Source organism: Pelmatolapia mariae, linkage group LG22 (assembly GCF_036321145.2).
Source record: "Pelmatolapia mariae isolate MD_Pm_ZW linkage group LG22, Pm_UMD_F_2, whole genome shotgun sequence".
Taxonomy (NCBI): domain Eukaryota; kingdom Metazoa; phylum Chordata; class Actinopteri; order Cichliformes; family Cichlidae; genus Pelmatolapia; species Pelmatolapia mariae.
In genome coordinates, this window is record NC_086245.2 from 21,158,292 (window position 1) to 21,176,343 (window position 18,052).

An 18,052-nucleotide genomic window follows, 5' to 3' on the forward strand; every position below is an offset into this window, starting at 1 on the left:
TTCCCTCCCTCCATCTGCAGCTCATAATTCACATCTTTAAAGATAACTTTGCATTTTCATTCCAGCAAAATAAATTAAATAAATAAATAAAAATCATGTGCGCATTCCTCCACAGCACGCTCATGAAGTGAGGACCGTTCACAGGAGGTGTCTCCCTCTCGACCCTTGCTTTCCATAAATAAGTTTTTAAAAGAGTTTTTTATTGTTTTACATTTTTATCAACTGTGTCGGGATCAAACTTTAATGGTTACTTACTTCTTACTACTTCTCACCTACTAGTTATTTTTAATGTTACATTCTTTCACACAATTCTGCTCAAATCTTCAATTAAAATTTGGAGATGATATTAAATTCAGTATTTTTGCTAAAGCGGTCCCTTTTTCTCCTTATTCATTATCCATTACTTAAATATCTAAATCAGCATAGACTCAGATCTATAAGTAGTCAATAACTGAATATGGCAAACTTTGAAAGCCTCATAACCACATTCAGGACAGATCTCCGTAGGATAGCTATGCCTTTTGTTCTTACGTTGCCACTTGTACCAGTGTGCACAGTGAGGAAACACACAGCAGCTGAGGGCTATGGGAAAGCAATTAAAGAAGTATTTTGCTGCTGGACTTCAGCTGAAAGGCATTAACAACAATTCCCTTCTGGGCAGAGTGTTCCTATTACGGTCTGTTGGGTCAGAGAGTGGGCTGTATCTGGGTGCTACAAACTGTAAGCAGACAGAGAGAGACAACGTGAGAGGGATGGGTGCTGTTATTGTGAGTGCACAATTTAGTCAGCAGGATTTTTAAAATAGAAGCGGCGGCTCTCCAACGGTCCTTCAATATTTTGACCTGAGGGTAAAAATGTAAAAGAAATGAAAAGAGGAGGTAATAAAAGGAGTAATGGGAGAGAGATGGGTAGGGTAAATGAGCAACCATTACAGTACAAATTCAATTAACGTTAGGAGCAATGAGAGACTAAATGAAAGAGCCCAATGACAAAGAAGACAAAGTATGAAGCAGCGAGTGTGATCAGAGAGGTTTTGAAGATCAGAGCGATTGTGCTGCAAATCGCTTCCTCTTTACACAACAAGTCCCTAAAGCCTCATCCTGAAGCCCTCTCAGGCCCAAAAAGAGTCAGCCAGGACTACTTCTCCACCTCGCTATTACTGTAGGAGCACCAAGAGTTCTTCATGGTAATATCATCATAGTGTGCGGCTTCTAGCCTATCACTGGAGTTTGTGAATGTCACACATGGAGGGCAAGGAGGCAGAGAGGACAGCAGTGTGCGATAACGGAGAGAACATCACTTCTGAACTTGAAAAGAGAGGCAGGGAATAGTACGTGCAACTTAAGAAACATCGTTCTGCTTCTGAACAACACCAAACTTGAATTCAACTTAGAACTGCAGCACCACCAAGATTTCCACAGAAAATTGCCGCACAGACCAAAAGAAGAAATGCGTTAGGGGAAAAGAGAAAATCGTTCGCTACAGCCTCCAAAGTGTGCATAACTGCTGTCTCTTGGTGCCACCAATCAATCACAGAAGCCTTAATAGAGGGTGATTACACCTAGCATTATAGCCGGTCCTGAGAGTCATAGAGAGCGTGAGCCAAAATGAGAAAGAAAAAGAGCTGAATAGCAAAGGAAATTACTGAATGGTCTGGTAGTCTAGGGATATTGTAATAAGTCAGAATTACCAGTGTCTCACAGCACACATAGAGCAGCCCAAGGAAGGAAAAAACAAGCTACATTAATAGCTGCCAACCCCGTTTGGCTTTGCTTTCAGTCTAGCTATTTCTTTGGGCCTTGAAATTATTTTTGTATCATTTATTATCTTGTTGTTTACAATGACTGGAGGTTTTTTTTTTATAATCAAAATATGTCATTAAGCTGTTTTTGCTTTTTATGTTTGTTGTTTTATATATATACTGCATATACTGTACAAATAACACTTAAAGTAACTACTTATACCATACCATAAATATAAATATGCTATATTGTTGTTATGTTGCAATTGTGTGTGTCATGTCAGTCAGTGTCTGTTGTCTATTCTGTTACATACAGTGAGCTTAATTCCTTGTAAGTCTACACATACTTGGACAATAAAGCTCCTTCTTGAGCCTTCTCTCCATTAATGAGTGGGCCTTAACCAACATGTCACTTAATTAATCGTAAGAACAACAACAACAAAAAAAACATCCTCATTATCTTTGTAATGCTCAGTAAATAGTTTTAAAGTTACAGTGTGGGATTGGGCTAACTAAGTTCTGTTTTCTTACCCCTCAAGTGCATAAATGCTGTAGGGCAAACAACTCTGGCCACCGTCCATCCGTAGTGATAGGCTGTCAGGGTGCAGTTTACCTTAGATGTCAGTATGTGTCCACATCTATTTACTGGGGAGGAGGCTATAAAACTTTATAAAAGGAGTCCAATGTGAGTCCTCTTGTCATTGAAACCTTTCCTCTTGTTAAATGCTGCTGTTTTCACTGCTGTTAGCAGTTAGCCCTCTGGTAGCTGCTGTTAGCCTCTGATAGCCGCTGTTAACCTCTTAATTGCTTTTAGCAGGCAGTAGTGAAGCAATGTGGAAATGTAATTTTTATAAGAAGCTAAGTGTTTTTTGAAGGATACTCAAGTTTAACATTAACTAGCATAATATTAACTTACAGCCAGCTGTTGCTGTTTAGCTGGCTTGTTGTCAGTTATCTGGAGTTGTGAAGGTCACATGTCTAATCTGCTGACACTAACACATGAATTATACTTCTGCGTCAGATCTACGTCATAGCTTGCATCATAACCGGAACCTTATTTTAACCCTAAGCTACAACCATTTATGTAAGTTTTTGAGCTAAGCATAGCCAAAAAGACAAGAAACAGGGGGAAATAGCTAACTTGGGTTTGTCCAAAGGTGGCAAAACTGCCTTATTAGGACCTCTAAAGCTAATGAATATGTTATATCCTATACTGAATGTTGAACCTAACAAATGCCTGAGTAAAAAAGAAATCTGTGTTTCTGGATTGATTCTTATCGCTTTTACATCTTGACACAGGCCCATGCTAGCTGTTTCATCCAAGTTCAAGGTCTCCTTGTTCTAGCTGCATATTGATTTTTCAAACACGAGCGTGGTATCAATCTCCGCCTTAGAAGAGATTACTAATATGCATATTTTCTAAAATGTCAAGCTTGTTTTCTTAATGACCTTATCATGTTTTCTCAAGGCTTTTTATGTAGGGCAACTTCTCATTAATAAAAAGCTTGCTGTCTATGGCACTTTCTTGACAGATTGCAGCCACATATGCAGGCAGATGCAGCACTGCTACGTGAGAGCGCCCAAAAATATTCAACTGCGTCACTCTAAATGTCAGTGTTTGTGAAAGATGAACGCATGAGCATATCTGGAGTGATAATCTGGATACCCGTTTCCCTTGTAAACAGACAGAAAGATCTCCAGTGAAGGAAAACAAAACAAAATCGCATCATGAAGGGTTCTGTTCGACTTGAAAGATTGCAAAAAGTAAGTGCGTCTTATGTCTCAGAGACAAACCAACTTTGTTGAGTGTGTCAGTAATGGCTACTTGTTTGCACTTGGTGGCTTTACTTCTCCTCAACTATATCAGAGGCTGATAGTAAGGCGATGAAAACTCTCAGGATGCATTTTCCAAGCAAACACAGAAGCGAGAAGGTAAAAGGATAGAGAGAAAAGGTTTTGGATGTTGGAGTGCAGAGATGGGCGAAAGACAAGGGAGACTTGCGAATGCAATTAATTTTGAAGGACAAAGAGTTAAAGGACAGAGCAGCAACAGAGGACAGAGATGAAGAAAGGACAAGAAAGAAATCAAATAAGTCGAGGCAGGCTGGCGTGTCAGTGTAGCCTCTGATAAAGACGGGAAAAGGCAAAAGAGAAGAATGAAATGAAACAGGAGGAGGTTTGAGGCAAAGATGATAAAATGAGCTGGAAGTACACATGAACAAAAATGATAGCACATAAGTGGAGGAGAGAAAAGATGACGTTACAAGCATAATGACGGCATTTTAGCAAATGAACAGCAGATACCAGTTTGATACGAGGATAGAGGACATAGTGTGTCATTTTTTTTGTTTTGTTTTTTTATGTCATTTTTTTCTGAAGACAGTAGAAAACAAAAGATTATGGATATTAGCATACTAATTATATATGAAATAGTCATATTTCATCCATTTATTGTCAAACTGACCCAGAAACACAGAGAAGGGTCAAGCTCATTTTCATGTAAAATACTTAATCACATCATACACTGTTTATACACTGTACTGTCTGACCTCATGGTTTCCCTCAGAATAAAAGCTTTGTGTTCAGTTATTAATAACAAAGTTCAGATCAAATGAGTTTCCTAGAAGCTTTCAGCATTGTTAATTGTCGTTTGGAGGTATTTATTGGTCACAGGCAGCATGGATAGAAGATTCTAGATATTCAAAGGCTTATTTAGCCTGGAGGAAATTTGGAAGCTTTTTTGAGCATTGAATTTGCATCTGCAAGCCCAAATTAATAGCTGTAAGGCGCTTCAACCAGTGATTAGCACCAGCTAACAGCTATTTGATAATAAGCTACCTTACCATTTAAGCGCTGTCTGCAATATATATATATATATATATGTATATATATATATATATATATTTATATATATATATATATATATATATATATATATATATATATATATATATATATATATATATATATATATATATATATATACTGCAAACCCTTTGGCTTTGCTAAACATATTTTTATGATTTCGTTTAAGGGACAGTCCATCGGTTTAAGTAATAATGGAGCATATTTTGACACCAGCCATCCAGCTGTAGTCTTGAGTGGCAGTGCTGCAAATTGAATTCAGGTATTATAGGAGCAGAACACATCACTGGCCGGAGAAGACACAAAAGCATCCTGAGCCTCCAGAAGTGGATATAACCATGTATCTGTCTTTGTCACAAATACACACACACACTACACTTGCCATGTACAAACCTCTGTTTACTAAGTCATCAGCTATTTGCTCTATTCTAGCACCACCTATTGATACTACTTCAGCTGTTCAGCACATGAAGTGCTGTAGAAGCGACACTATTGCATGGTTCATATTTCGTCAACAACCGAGCTGAAGCATAAACCTTTTCCTCTCTCATGCCCATCACTTTTCTTGGAATTTCACTGAGTTCATTCTCAAATCACATGCATGCAAATGCTCTGAGCTTTTGTTATGCTAAAACTACTGATCCAGCCACCTGGACTTATAAACAGCTTAATGGGGTGGAGATAACTGAAACAGATGACTGTGAAATTAAATTTTACAACAGCAGATCCTCTTGTCCGCGTGGAAATACATGAATAACAACATCTGCCTGAATAAAGTTCATATCAGACTCATACAGAGAGCTGAGTGTGGAGCAACATGAGGAATGGGAAGAGCTGCAGCTGTGCAGCACATATTGTGACACTTAACTTTAATCACATCACACAACCCGTCCAGCTTTGTCAATGGTTTCACCTAAGTCAACTTTAGTACCTCAAATGCCTTAATCATTTTGCACAGAGCCAACCATGTGCTGAAAAATGAAACTCCAGTAGCATTAAATTAAGAAGTAAAGCCTGACCTCTGTTTCTGACAATGTAGTTACACTTATGTCATTGAAAGGTTAAACCACACCCTTGGATCGGCTTTGATGGGAAGTCTAAATTGTAATGGGTGACACTTCATCCCAATTATGCAGTTTCTCTGAGCATCGCCTGACTAAGTAGTTAATTGCATGACAGCAAAATTGTCCACAACTTCCAACTGGTTGAAGCACGGGGTCACAGGGGCAGCAGCAGAGGAGGAGGGGGATTCACCCTAACAGCTCTGGACGAGAATAATTTTAACTCACTCTGAGCCCTAACTGAGTGTTTGGCTGTTCACAATCAAGTCTATTGATGCTCAGATGGGGAGACAGGGATACTTTAAAGGTGACTGAATTGCATTTGGTTAGCATTAGCTTGATTAACATTAATAAGTACCAAAAGGTGATCGGTGTGTGAGTGAGGGAGAGAGCACAACTACTCGTTGTTTTCCCTTCAAAAGCAGAAAAACAGAGAAATGTGCGCAGTCTCCATGCATCCATCCGTTTACGTTTAGGTGTAAAGCTTTACAACCTGTCGCCAAAAAAAAGTTTAAGATAACTAAAATGAAGCACTGAAGACACAGTCCTTCCAAAGGCCATCCTTGCGTTTTCATCCTTTCATGCACAGCACCTCGCTCTTGCTTCCAGACCTTTTACTTCAGTCCCTTCAAAAGGGGGCGCACAAACAAGCAAATTTGGCGCTTGCTTGCCTGCCTGTCTGTCTCCAACCACACAGACAGGACACATAGACGGGACAGACAGGCAGCGTGCGGAATGATGAATAAAGAACTTATCTCAGTTGCTCAGAAAGCAGCCAGACACATTTCCAACCCAGCCCAATTCACTGCAGGGCACCACATATCTCAGCCTGCCTGTCTGCACGTATCTCTTCACTGCTGTCTCTCTCATTCGGGCCGTCTCTCTCACTCTCTCTCTCCCTCTCTCTCTTTGACAGCCTGACACTGTGTTTGTTGCTATTCTTGTCTTCCTCTGTACTGCGCAGTGTGCGTGTGTGCGTGTGTGTGTGTGTCATAGTTGCATATGCTGAGAAACTCACACATCAGCTCATTGAAGCCACTCAGCATCGCCTCTAATAAAAACCCACGCTTTTTCTTCAATCACGGTTACGAAAACAGAAAGGAATCCCCAAAAGAAGAATCTCAATATAACTGCAGACATCCTCACACAGCCACTTCAGTTTCTGCGCTTTTGCTGCCACTGTTGGAAGCGTTCAGTAGCGACTTTGACTTCATTTTTGAAAGGGACTTGTGGCCCGTTGGGTCCGTGAAGGAATGCCTATTTTGCCCCCTTCATGAATGTGCTAATATAATCAATATGAAGGGAAAAGTTTTTTTTAATAGCGTGTAACATTTTCACAGGAGGACAGATGAGAAGAAGGAAGCCTTGGGTGGAATTGCTTCAAGAAAATATAACTCACAGTCAGCAGTCCTGTCTGAAAGTAAAAATATAGACACTGTGGTCTCCTGGTGCGGTTAATGCACCAAGTGTTTCTTATTTCCTCTTCGGATAAGTGTTACTTTTTAATGCTCGTTACAGTGTGTATTCACAAGTGGGTTCATTGTGCTGCTGTGGGGAACGTACCAGATGCCTCACCATTTTGGCTCCGTTAATTTCTCTGAAGAGAAGCTGGGTCCTGTATGGATACACGGCGGTGTCGCGCGTGTGTGGATGTATAAAAGTGCGTGTCTGACGTAAAAAGATCCGTCTGCAAAACACTTCGTCACATATATCTGGCTGCAAATAGGAAGACACGTCGGGAGGAGCTGCCTTATGTACGCAGTTTGTAGTTAAGCAATGAAAATCCATTTATATATTTCCAATGAGTCACCAGAGAGCGTACAATCTGAAGAAGTTTGTTGTGGTATTTTTGTGCCATATTAATTTAGGATTTAAGTTGGGGATGCCCATTTCATGGGAAATGCATGGAATCGTTACAAGAGGCTATCATAGCTGATGAAGACTCTTTTCACTCTTTCATTGAATTTTTCAACCGTTTAATAGAAAAAGGAGCAAGTGCGCAAAGCATTTTGCATTATTTTTATTTATTCTCTCATTAAAATAATTCTCATCTAATCTTTTTATTTATTATTATTATTTTTAAGATCTAAACATTCCCCCCAACAGCCAATATGCTAAAAATGCATTTATAACATAAACCTTAGGAGCACGCAATGCAAATCCAGTTCATATGACATCAACCGCCAAGCAAACCGCAGATTCCTCCATCAGTACAATTAAAATGGGGCTTAATTTAGTCTCCAAACCCCGCAGGTAAACTGAGTGACTAAACCCAAGCACCATCCTCTATTATCCTCACCAACCTTTGCGCTTTTTTTGGAGAACAAGTTGAGAAAAACAAAAAAGTTATAGAAGAAAAAAATCTGTCCGTGACTTACCTCACTTCAACTGACTTGAGACTGCAGCCCGATTGAAACAATAAGATGCTGAGGAGAATCACAGACGTCTTTCTCAGAGAAGTCCTTCCACCGAGAATGACTCCCAGCTTTTTGCGCTCCTATTTAACGCAGCGCCAATAAAAACTTTTTTTCAGATCCACGGATATAAAACCCATTATAAAATCAATCAAATGCTTCTACAGCTTTCCCCACATGTCTACCTTTTAATTATGAGAAGAATTAATGATCTGCGGTGCGCGCGGAAGAGGAGAGGAGAGGAGCATGGAGCAGGACGCCGGTCTGTTGCGGTGACAGTTGACTGCCCGGTAATCCAAGTGCGTCTAACAGCCTCCCGCTTACGCGGACGAGCGTGTGGTGGGAGCTCCTCCTCGCCTGCTTACCTCCGTCTCTGCGTTAAAGACACAGGAGAAACCTCTGCACAGCGTGTGTGCGCCGGGCTCGGACACTCCTCTGCGCACTCAAATCGAAAGAAACAGACACTATAAAGAAAAATGATGGCGATATGCCAGAACGCGTCCAGACTGTGGCAGTTGCAGTTGAAACGCCTTGTTGGAGTTATAGCATTTTCTCTGCTCCCCCTTTTAACTCTGTAATCTAACCTCATAAAGACAGTATTAAGCAGTCAATATACTTTTTTTCTGTCACAAATCTCTTATAATAGGTACTCGTGGCACGATATGTGACCAGCCATCATGCCATTTGTGACAGATCGTGTAATATACAGTCAAGGGGGATACATCGTTTCATAATAGCTACTTAGGAGCCCTTCCAGACACGTCATAGAGCATACATTCATGCTTTAAATTTCGATTTTGTCTCATTTACATCCTTTATTTTAACTAAAATGTGTAATTCTTTTTTATACATGCTATTCATTATGTTAAGCTTTGCTGCGGATTTCACCGAAAAATCAATTCAAAGGGTACATTAAGGGCACTGGACCATAGAGGTATCTTTTTACAGACAGATATGAATTAAAAAGAACAAGACAACCCAAAACTTTTTTATGTTTCCAATGTGCAATAAGTCACACAATCAAAAAAGTAGCATTTGTCACTGATGCGAACAGGTGGGGAAAGGTTATTTACGTCAACACAACCAATTCAGTTCAATTCAGTTCACTTTAATTGGATTTATATAGCGCCAAATCCAGGCAACAGTCAGCTCAGGGCGCTTTGTATTGTAAGGTAAAGATCCTACAATAGGGACAAAAGGATAAATCGTGCCTGTGTGCATGCCGAGGTAGCGTGGATGATAAGAAAAGCCGATCTAGAGATGGATATTGAAAGTAGTGCAGAATGCCAGGAAGCATTATAGCATCATTTATTTATTACCTGGTTTCTGAAACATAATAAGTTTCACTTTAAATAGATACCGAGAGAAAAACTGGTGCATATAGATTCACCAGAAAGCAGGAAACTAAGTGTTTGATGATTCCTGTAGGAGGACTACCAGACCTCCCCCAATGTTCAAACAAAACCCAAGCCCACGCTCTGCACGCATCTCTTTACTACACGCACAATAGTGCAGCAGTAATGAGACTACTACACTAGAGCAAGAGAGGGAGTAAAGACTAGTAAAGTATTAAAGAGACTGAATAGGTGACCTCTAAAAAAGGATCTACCTTTGTTATTCACTCAGACTTGGAATCTGCGGTGAACCCTTTAAAATAATGTCATCACAATCCAGGCAGGATGGAAACGCCACCACACAACTTGATCACACTGTTAACAGTGTGATCATCTTTAATGACAGAGAAGGCTTCCATTCTGCAGTCACTGAGATCACGGTAATAACAATCAGCATGGGAATTAGAATACACTCTTCACGTCAAGCTGATTTTCCCCAGGACGGCTGATGAGTTATTGGTGGATTGAGTCCATTATCCGACTGCCATGTATGTATTCTATTTATCCCGTCTGTTATTCATCAGTTTTTTTGTTTTGTTGTATTTTTTAAAGAAATATAGCTGAGGCAAATTAAAAAAAGAAAATGCAAATCACTGTGAGCATAAGGTACTCACCTAGCAAATGATTTCCCTATTTAAGGCACAGTGTTTGGTGTTTGGTAGCCTGGCTTGGCTTTTAAATCACCACCGGTGTATAAAACAGAGAAACACCTGTGGAACCAGCGTATCGAGAGTGCTTAAACAAACCCAGTGTCTTCTCATTTTCGTTTTGTTGAACCACAACTTTTTCCTTGCACTTAATTACAAGCACAACCAGATGTTTGTGTGCAATTCTTGTCATCGCAGATTTGACATTCATCTCTCTTCATCTCGCCCACATGCACACAGACAACCGCACACAGTAAGCGGTGATGAACATGTAGCTGCATATTTATAACACATTACGACAGTGTCAGACATGATGAGCCTGTCATCGCTAAAGCCATGCAATCTGCAAGCGAGCGGCGCTGCCTTCAAACCAGCAGTAATGGCAGAACATCCACTCGGGAGAAAGAGAGGAGTGGACAAACACAATCTACTTGGGAATGTTTGTAATCTTCCAACGCTGGGGAAAAAAAAACACGTTGCCATTGTCAGCTACATTTTTACATGCACATCTGCACACCTGCATACATCAGATTAACTTTAAATCATCCTACAGGGGAAAAAAACACAAAGGAAAATCTCTTAATAGAAAAAGAAAGAAGGCTATTGGTTTTTTCTTCATCTCTCTATTTCAAATGACTTTCTCCTCTGGCCACCCCTAGATAAATGTCATTCCAAATGTACAACACCATAGTTATACAAGAAATCCCTCCTGGCAGAATACCCTCTTTCCCTGGTAGCATTTGAAGTCGTGCTGGCTGATGGTGCTGCGGCTAGAGGACACTTCCATGAAAAAGCAAGCCCTCTTCAGAGAATCCCTCATTATGGTCAGCTGTGGTGATGATGGACGCTGGAGGAAGGATGATGAAAACGAAGCTGGAGTGAAGCCCGTTTCATGGAATCCACTGTGATGTGAACCTAGAGGATAATGGTGCCACAGCAAAGAACATACAAGTTTGGACGCCAGTGTTGGCGACATCTGTGTGCTGTTTGCATTTAACGTGACGCCACCGCATCCCATCCCACCATGGAGCAATGCAATTATTTTTTGTCTTCGACGCATTGAAAACTGAATGTTCATCAGCGTTGCAAGTTAAAGACTGCAAGGAATAATTACATACAATAGAAGAAAAGTAGATACGTGTTAGAGTCCCTTTCCTTCATATACAGTTAAGTGAAAAGGACAGTACACGCCACGATTCAATCGTTTTTAGAACCAACTTTAGCAGCAATAACTTAAAGTGATTCTTTTCTGTAGGACTTCATCAGTCTCACATCATTGTGGAGGAAATTTGTCCCGCTTGTCTTTACAGTGTTGCTTGATTTATGCACAGCTGTCTTAAGGTCTTGCCTCAGCATTTCAGTCGGGTTGAGGTCTGGACTTTGATTGGGCCATTTTTTTTCAGTTGTTTTGCTGCTGTGCTTGGGATCATTGTCCTGCTGCATGACCCAGTTTCAACCAAACTTTAGTTGGTTGGCCTCACACTGAATTTGGTGGGATCTTGACTCCCAGGAAGACTGTAGTGCTGTGTTAGGACACAGCTGACTGCTCCAGTAAGCAAACTGCCAAAACTTGTGCTTTTACAGAGGGGCTCACTTATTGATGATCATGTAATCAACTGGATTGATTAGTGGCACCTGGCAAGGGTTAGGGTGTACTTAGTTTTTCACTGGAATTAATAAAGAAATAAAGGCTACTTTCAGGTACTGCAGGTAGCTCTGCATATTCCTGATATGGCTGATTTGTATATCAGATGCCCTTTGTGACCACCCCCCCTCCCCCAAGAGATATTAGTCTCCTCCCAGGCTCAAAACCAGGGGTTTTTTGCTTGTCAGGAAAATATGTATAGCACTACACTATGGAGACACTGTATTAAATCTATAAATATGTTGGTTTTAATCCAGCTTCCAGCTAGCTGTGAATCACAAAATAAAATGCCTATATCAGTAAAATTATACACTACCAAAGCCTCTTCAAGGGTTGTTTCTTGATGACATAATCACTTTTGTGTCTATCTGCGCTTAAGCCTAAGATGAATTCAAGCTGAACTGTTAAACATGACCCTGAATAAATACAGTCATTATTTGTTTTTACATAAGGTTTTAATCAAATCAATATTCCTATGTGACAGTCCAGGTTCACACTAAAGAAGCTTGTCTGCTGTGAGAGCAGGATACTGTTTTCTGCACACTAAATTCCCAGCACCAAACAGTAAGCAGCACTCTTGTGAGCATACTTGGGCACTAAGCAACTAAAAGCAAAATATATCACTCATCCACCTGACATTGCTGGCAAAAAACTAAAACATTAGGACACCGGATATCAGACTTCCATTCATGATGTGCTCTCTTTTTTAAAGCTTCATTTAATTTAATGTATTCATTTGATCTACCAAATTCACATAGTGGTTTCAGATGTTTAGAGGTTGAGCATTTTTTCCCGCATCTGAATGGTTTTATGCAGGCGTTACTTCATAGCTAGTAAGGTGCATGTACAGTGGCAAATATCTCAGCATTCACATCAATGTGTGAGTACTGCATTAAGTAGAAAATCCTGCACCTATCCCTCAGTACCACCTTTGCCATAGGTTCACCATCAACGACAGACTTTCATTCGCTGTGCTCTCCCCATAGGCTGCGTAATGATGTCTTTTCCCTGAGTGCTAACTATACATTCAGAATGTAATCATTAAAAAACATTGCATTTAAATCACAAAACTAGCTGGTGAGTAACATTTTTTTACTGTTTACTTCGTAAGTCAGACTACTCAAATTACACTACTCATCTTTTGAGAAAAGGACCATTTTTTATGCACTAATAGTACAACTAATATATTTTTACTACCAAGGACAAGGCTTTAATATTCATCTTAATGCAAGAAGTCAGAGTTTTAGAGTTGCCTTTATGGCAATAAGATAGAGAAATCAGATGCCTGCAATCTGGTCTTTAAGCCTGACGTCATTAGCCGTTTCCAGGTCTAAACTCTGCTTCAGGTCCCAAAGTCAAACGAAAACTGCGGCATCACTGAGAGTTACAAACTGTCTAAATTCTTTCATCTTTAATAAAATGATCAGTGTGACTGCTCTACCAGGTGTAACAATTAAGTTTAACATCCAGGCATCCATGATGATTTTCCTGAGTTGGAAGTTAGCAGGGAGTTAGCTCGCTAGTTTCCACCTAAACATAACATACCATTTACCATACCGTTTCTGAAAAAAAAAATGTACAGCTCTGCTATCACTTCTGCTATTTATCACATAAATGAAGACAGAAAACTAAACAGCAGTGACTTTTGTAGGGTTACTGAAGTCGCACTAGCTGGTATATAAAGATTTGCTATGTGATCACTAGCGACACAGCTATGTTAGCATAATATAAATATAGTGAAGCTGGAGGATGAACGCTAACTTTTTTCCACTCGATAAAAGTTAATGTGAGGGTTCCCGATGTTTAGGGACAAATACAATCGCATGGCAGGATGCTGTAAACTTACCAGCATGGGCTATGATGTTGTTAAAAACTGAGCTTTTGGTAATTAAAACCAAGGGAGGCAACATTGATCACTGACTTTTTTTTAGGGGCTTGTTCAGGTTAAATAGAACAAGATACAAAGCATTAACACATGGTAAATACACAACAACCTTAATAAACGCAGAGTTTGGACGCGGAAGCAGGGTTCATATGTCATCACTTAAAGACCAGATTCTAACTGTTACTATTTGCAGGGAAATGCCCCATGTTACAATCTTGTATTCAAGCTAGCAGGACCTATATTAGCATGGGTTGTTTATGTATAGTTTTAACAGATAGCCTAGGGGGTAAAGCTGATATAACTTCAAAATTCACAGTCATCTAAACTTTAGACAGCAGAAGAAAATAGTTAACATCCAAAAAGTGACTTCTTTATGTCAAAATCAGTTTTGTCCTCGTTACTCTGCAATCACTTTAGCTTGTTTCTGTTATGAGGAACCGAATCTGTTGCTGTTATCGCTGGTCTCCCCCTACACACTATATATAGGAGTCCACTCACTTGTTCTCTTCATCAGCTCATCCAGTCCATTTCAGCTGCTGCTTCCCAACCTTGCCATCTGCCTTATTTGTTATGTGTTTGCCATCTACAGCTAGCTTCTATTTAGCTTTACACATCTATACCAGTTTGCTTCTTCTTATTGCCAGCGTCTTACTGAACCTCTACTTACCTCGGCATCCTTCTTTTCAGCGCACACCTGAGTTACCAGATCTCTCACAAATATCTGACAGATAACAGATTGTGTGTGTGTGTGTGTGTGTGTGTGTGTGTGTGTGTGTGTGTGTGTGTGTGTGTGTGTGTGTGTGTGTGTGTGTGCTTTTAATATTTCAAATTTCACGGTTTTACCAAGGTACACGAGCAGAACAGAAGCATCATTAATGCTTTTAGTAATGCTTTTGCTTTTCCTGCTGTGAAAAGTCAAAATGTGTGCTGTGAAAAATTCACAACACTAACACGCTGCATTTAGTGGCGAACTAGTGGGAGATAATAACATAAATCTGTACTGCAATTTTATAAGCTAGTTTATTTTGATGACCTACTGGATACCATCCAAATAGTTTTACTTCCCAGTGTTCATAATTATTGATTGATGACTATGCTCTTTAGCCTGCACTTTTTCTATGAATATGTCATAATTGCATCCATTTTTTCAGATCTTCACTTCACAGCTTATTTGTAGGTTTTGCAGCTGTCCAGTTCAACCCTCAAAGGGGTAAGCGTAAGCAATACACACACACACACATATATATATATATATAAAGGAAAAAATATCATTATCAGGGAGCAAATTCAGCTGTGCCGATGTGTTGAGTCGGCTTGTCTTCAGAGAACTGCTGAACTTAATATAAAGTCTTTGACCTCAGGGAAGCTGATAATTGAAACACACCAGGAAAAGGGGAAAAAGAGAGGCTCCTTCACAGGTTGAAATCGTAATTTTTATTTATTCGATTTTAATACTTCAACCTCTGTATTTGTTCATTATGCTCAAATCATTTTTAATCTTTCTTAATAAAAAAGGAGTGTGGCACATTTGCAGGTAGGTGGAAGAAAAGGATTTATTCACAGCTGTGAGTCATCTGCTGCAAAAGAGATGCAGTTCTCAAACAACAAGAGGAAGATGTTACTGCAAGGACCTGTGGACGGTGGGCATGCTTAAAGTCTATTAAACAATGATTAACTCTTACAGTTATTACTAAAACTACAATCTGTCATGGAAACTGTAGAAGTTAATATTCACCTCAAAAACTAATTACCGCACCACTACCCAAGCCACAGCACGATGAACAGGAGTAGTGAGGTGTGCAGATCACTGCACACACAGCTCTTTTCCGTCTATTTCTGTTGGCATTTTCTCTGGGAATTGATTCAGAATTTGTACCTCAAAGTCTTCCAAAACATGTCAGAAGCACAAGGAGTTGCCTGACTTGTTTAATTGTACAACAGATACATGTGTTTGGAAGCCAGATGGACTGTGAAGAACAGTCCAGATTCTCCTCAACAGACACATCAATCTTCAGTATGTGAGGGGAGAGGGACAGAGACGTCTCACTTTATGCAGCAGACGGTGATGAATGCCGGGGAAACTCTGATGACATGTCGGGACACAGAGGGCAGCTGGCATGTTTGGTCTACGCTTGAAACAGACCAAGTCTGTGATGTGACAGCAAAAGAAATGGCGACTCTTAAAATAGAAAACGCGTGTGGCGTACATTACTCCTGTAGTCACGGTTCTAAAAATAATAACACACTTGCGCTACTGGAAGTTAGGGCTCCTCAACAAAGGCTTTGAGGATATCATGAGGTAAGTCAGAAAAAGCACGGCAACACAAAACTAATACAAATTTAGACTTGTTACAACTCTTTGCAGCAATCTTATCAAGGTGACTTCAACTTTAAATGGTTGTGGCAGATGACTTCCTGTTAAAAAGGAGTTTTTCCTTCCCACTGTCGCCAAGGGCATGCTAATAAGGCTGTCGTTGGACTTTTGGGGTTTTCTCTGTATCATTGGAGGGTCTTTACCTTACAATATAAAGCACCTTGAGGTGACTGTTGGTGTGATTTGCTCCTAAATAAATAAAAGTGAATGGATTTAAGTTGATATATGCAAATTGTGATGTGATACTGCTTCCCTACTGAAGGCCCATGTCACAAAGGCGAACTACTTAAGTTACGGAAAAAGGAAAAATGACATCCACTGATGCCTTTTTCTATTCAGCATCAAGAGCTGTGCTCACATTCTGTTATGTTAGCTCGGGAGTTCGCATGAGCAACAACAAAGTTAGCCATCAATCCACAGAGAAGGCTGTTTTGTTTGTTGATAATATCACAAATAGCTATAATGGATTTCCTCTTCGGGGTTTGGGAACACTTGCACGGTGGACAAGATTGATCAGCTTAGGACAGTGTTCCCATTTTGAGAGGCCGTGCTTGTTAAATTACATTGCTTCACCATCCACCAGTGTCAGACTTCCTAGAACACAAAATGATTTGGTTTGGTGCCCAAAAAGAAATTTATAAAACATTTATAAACCATAAAGCTTTTTCCCCCCCGAGAAACTTGATGCACTTACAGAAACAGGCTCTAAATGAATAAATGCTGCTGAGTCAACACTCTAAGATGCTTGGCATGGGTTCCTCCAATATACGGATAGCTACTGTTGTACCCAAAGTTTAAAGCTTAAATTAAAGCATCCAGATATACCCAGTGGCTTTCAAATTGTTCATTAAATATTGATTTGCTCATTTAGTAGAAGTAAATAGAGTAATATAGTAGTATTAAGTATATTTATACTAAGTGTTTGGTTCTTCTTAGATTTGTGAATCAGCCACCAGGTGGCGTCTGAGAAGCTTCTCCCCTTGGCGTTCACCTACACCTCCAGTACACTCAGGCATCTTGGCACAGAGCAACATTGCTGTTTGACAAATGGTGAAAAGAAGCCTTCTATATTGAATTGATGCACTTTTAAATGAGGATCATGTTTCACGGTAAATATGCATTAATCACTTTTGAGAATGAGGAGCAAAATGACTTACATTATCTAATGTACTGCAGCTAATGAAATAACCAGAGCATGATCAAATCATCTCAGTTCACCTGAACTGCACAAAATCAGCAATCAGTGTGATACTGACACTTGCTAATAGTCGTAGAGATTTAAAGTTAATAACTGAGTCAATTTTTCTTCTTTTTTTTTTACCGTTTCAAAGCTTCGTCACATCATTTGTTGATTTAAAGGCACCACAGAAGAATATGCTGCTGCAAGGTGCAATTATGATTTAACAGTCAGAAACATGTTTCCCCATATATATATATGCCTCATACAAATACCTTTAATATATGTATATAGCCCTTTAGGATCAAATTTTCTGTCCTTCCTGAAATTTTGTATCCATAAAATTTTATCCTAAAGGGCAGGAAGTTGAAATATTATCAACAGCAATTCCCCCACCGGTTTCATAATGATCAGCAGTGATGATTCAGTGTGGCTTTTTAACGGCTGCATACTGTTAGGATGACTGCTCCCTTGCATACTTTTAATAGATGATTTAGCTTTGGTACTTAAAGCAATATCCCTAGCCAAATGCATTCCCTTTTATTACTATTTATATTTGAGCCAGATGGATGAGTAGTTTCCATTTATATCTTCAATAAATATTTATTGTCTGAAGAATCACACGGCACTTTCTTATTGTGTTACAAGAGATGGAGCAGAGCACGGATTTAAGGCAGTCAGGGTGTTCATACTAACAGCCTGCTTTCCTTAATGACATTATAGACCATTGTGATTTATCTTCACGATAAAGAGAGTATATTATCTGAAAAACTACTGACCAAAACGCAATTGTTAAAACTCTTTTTTAATAACTGAGGTTGGGAGGAAAATATACATGTGCATTCATTT

The 18,052-nt window shown here is 39.6% G+C and overlaps 1 protein-coding gene across 3 annotated transcripts in view; it reads right to left on the bottom strand.

Moving 5' to 3' along the window:
* Positions 1-8,370, bottom strand: part of calcr (calcitonin receptor) — a 65,276-nt gene extending 56,906 nt beyond the window's left edge. The window contains exons 1-2 of one of the 3 annotated variants that reach the window (XM_065471041.1): positions 8,267-8,370; positions 8,046-8,164 (exon numbers count right to left, since the gene is read on the bottom strand). The gene's annotated coding sequence lies outside the window, so the exon portion shown is untranslated. Of the gene's footprint in view, positions 1-8,045 lie in introns of all 3 variants that reach the window. The other 2 variants (XM_065471042.1, XM_065471043.1) reach the window with 2 other exon arrangements.
* Between the last annotated feature and the right edge of the window lie 9,682 nt (positions 8,371-18,052).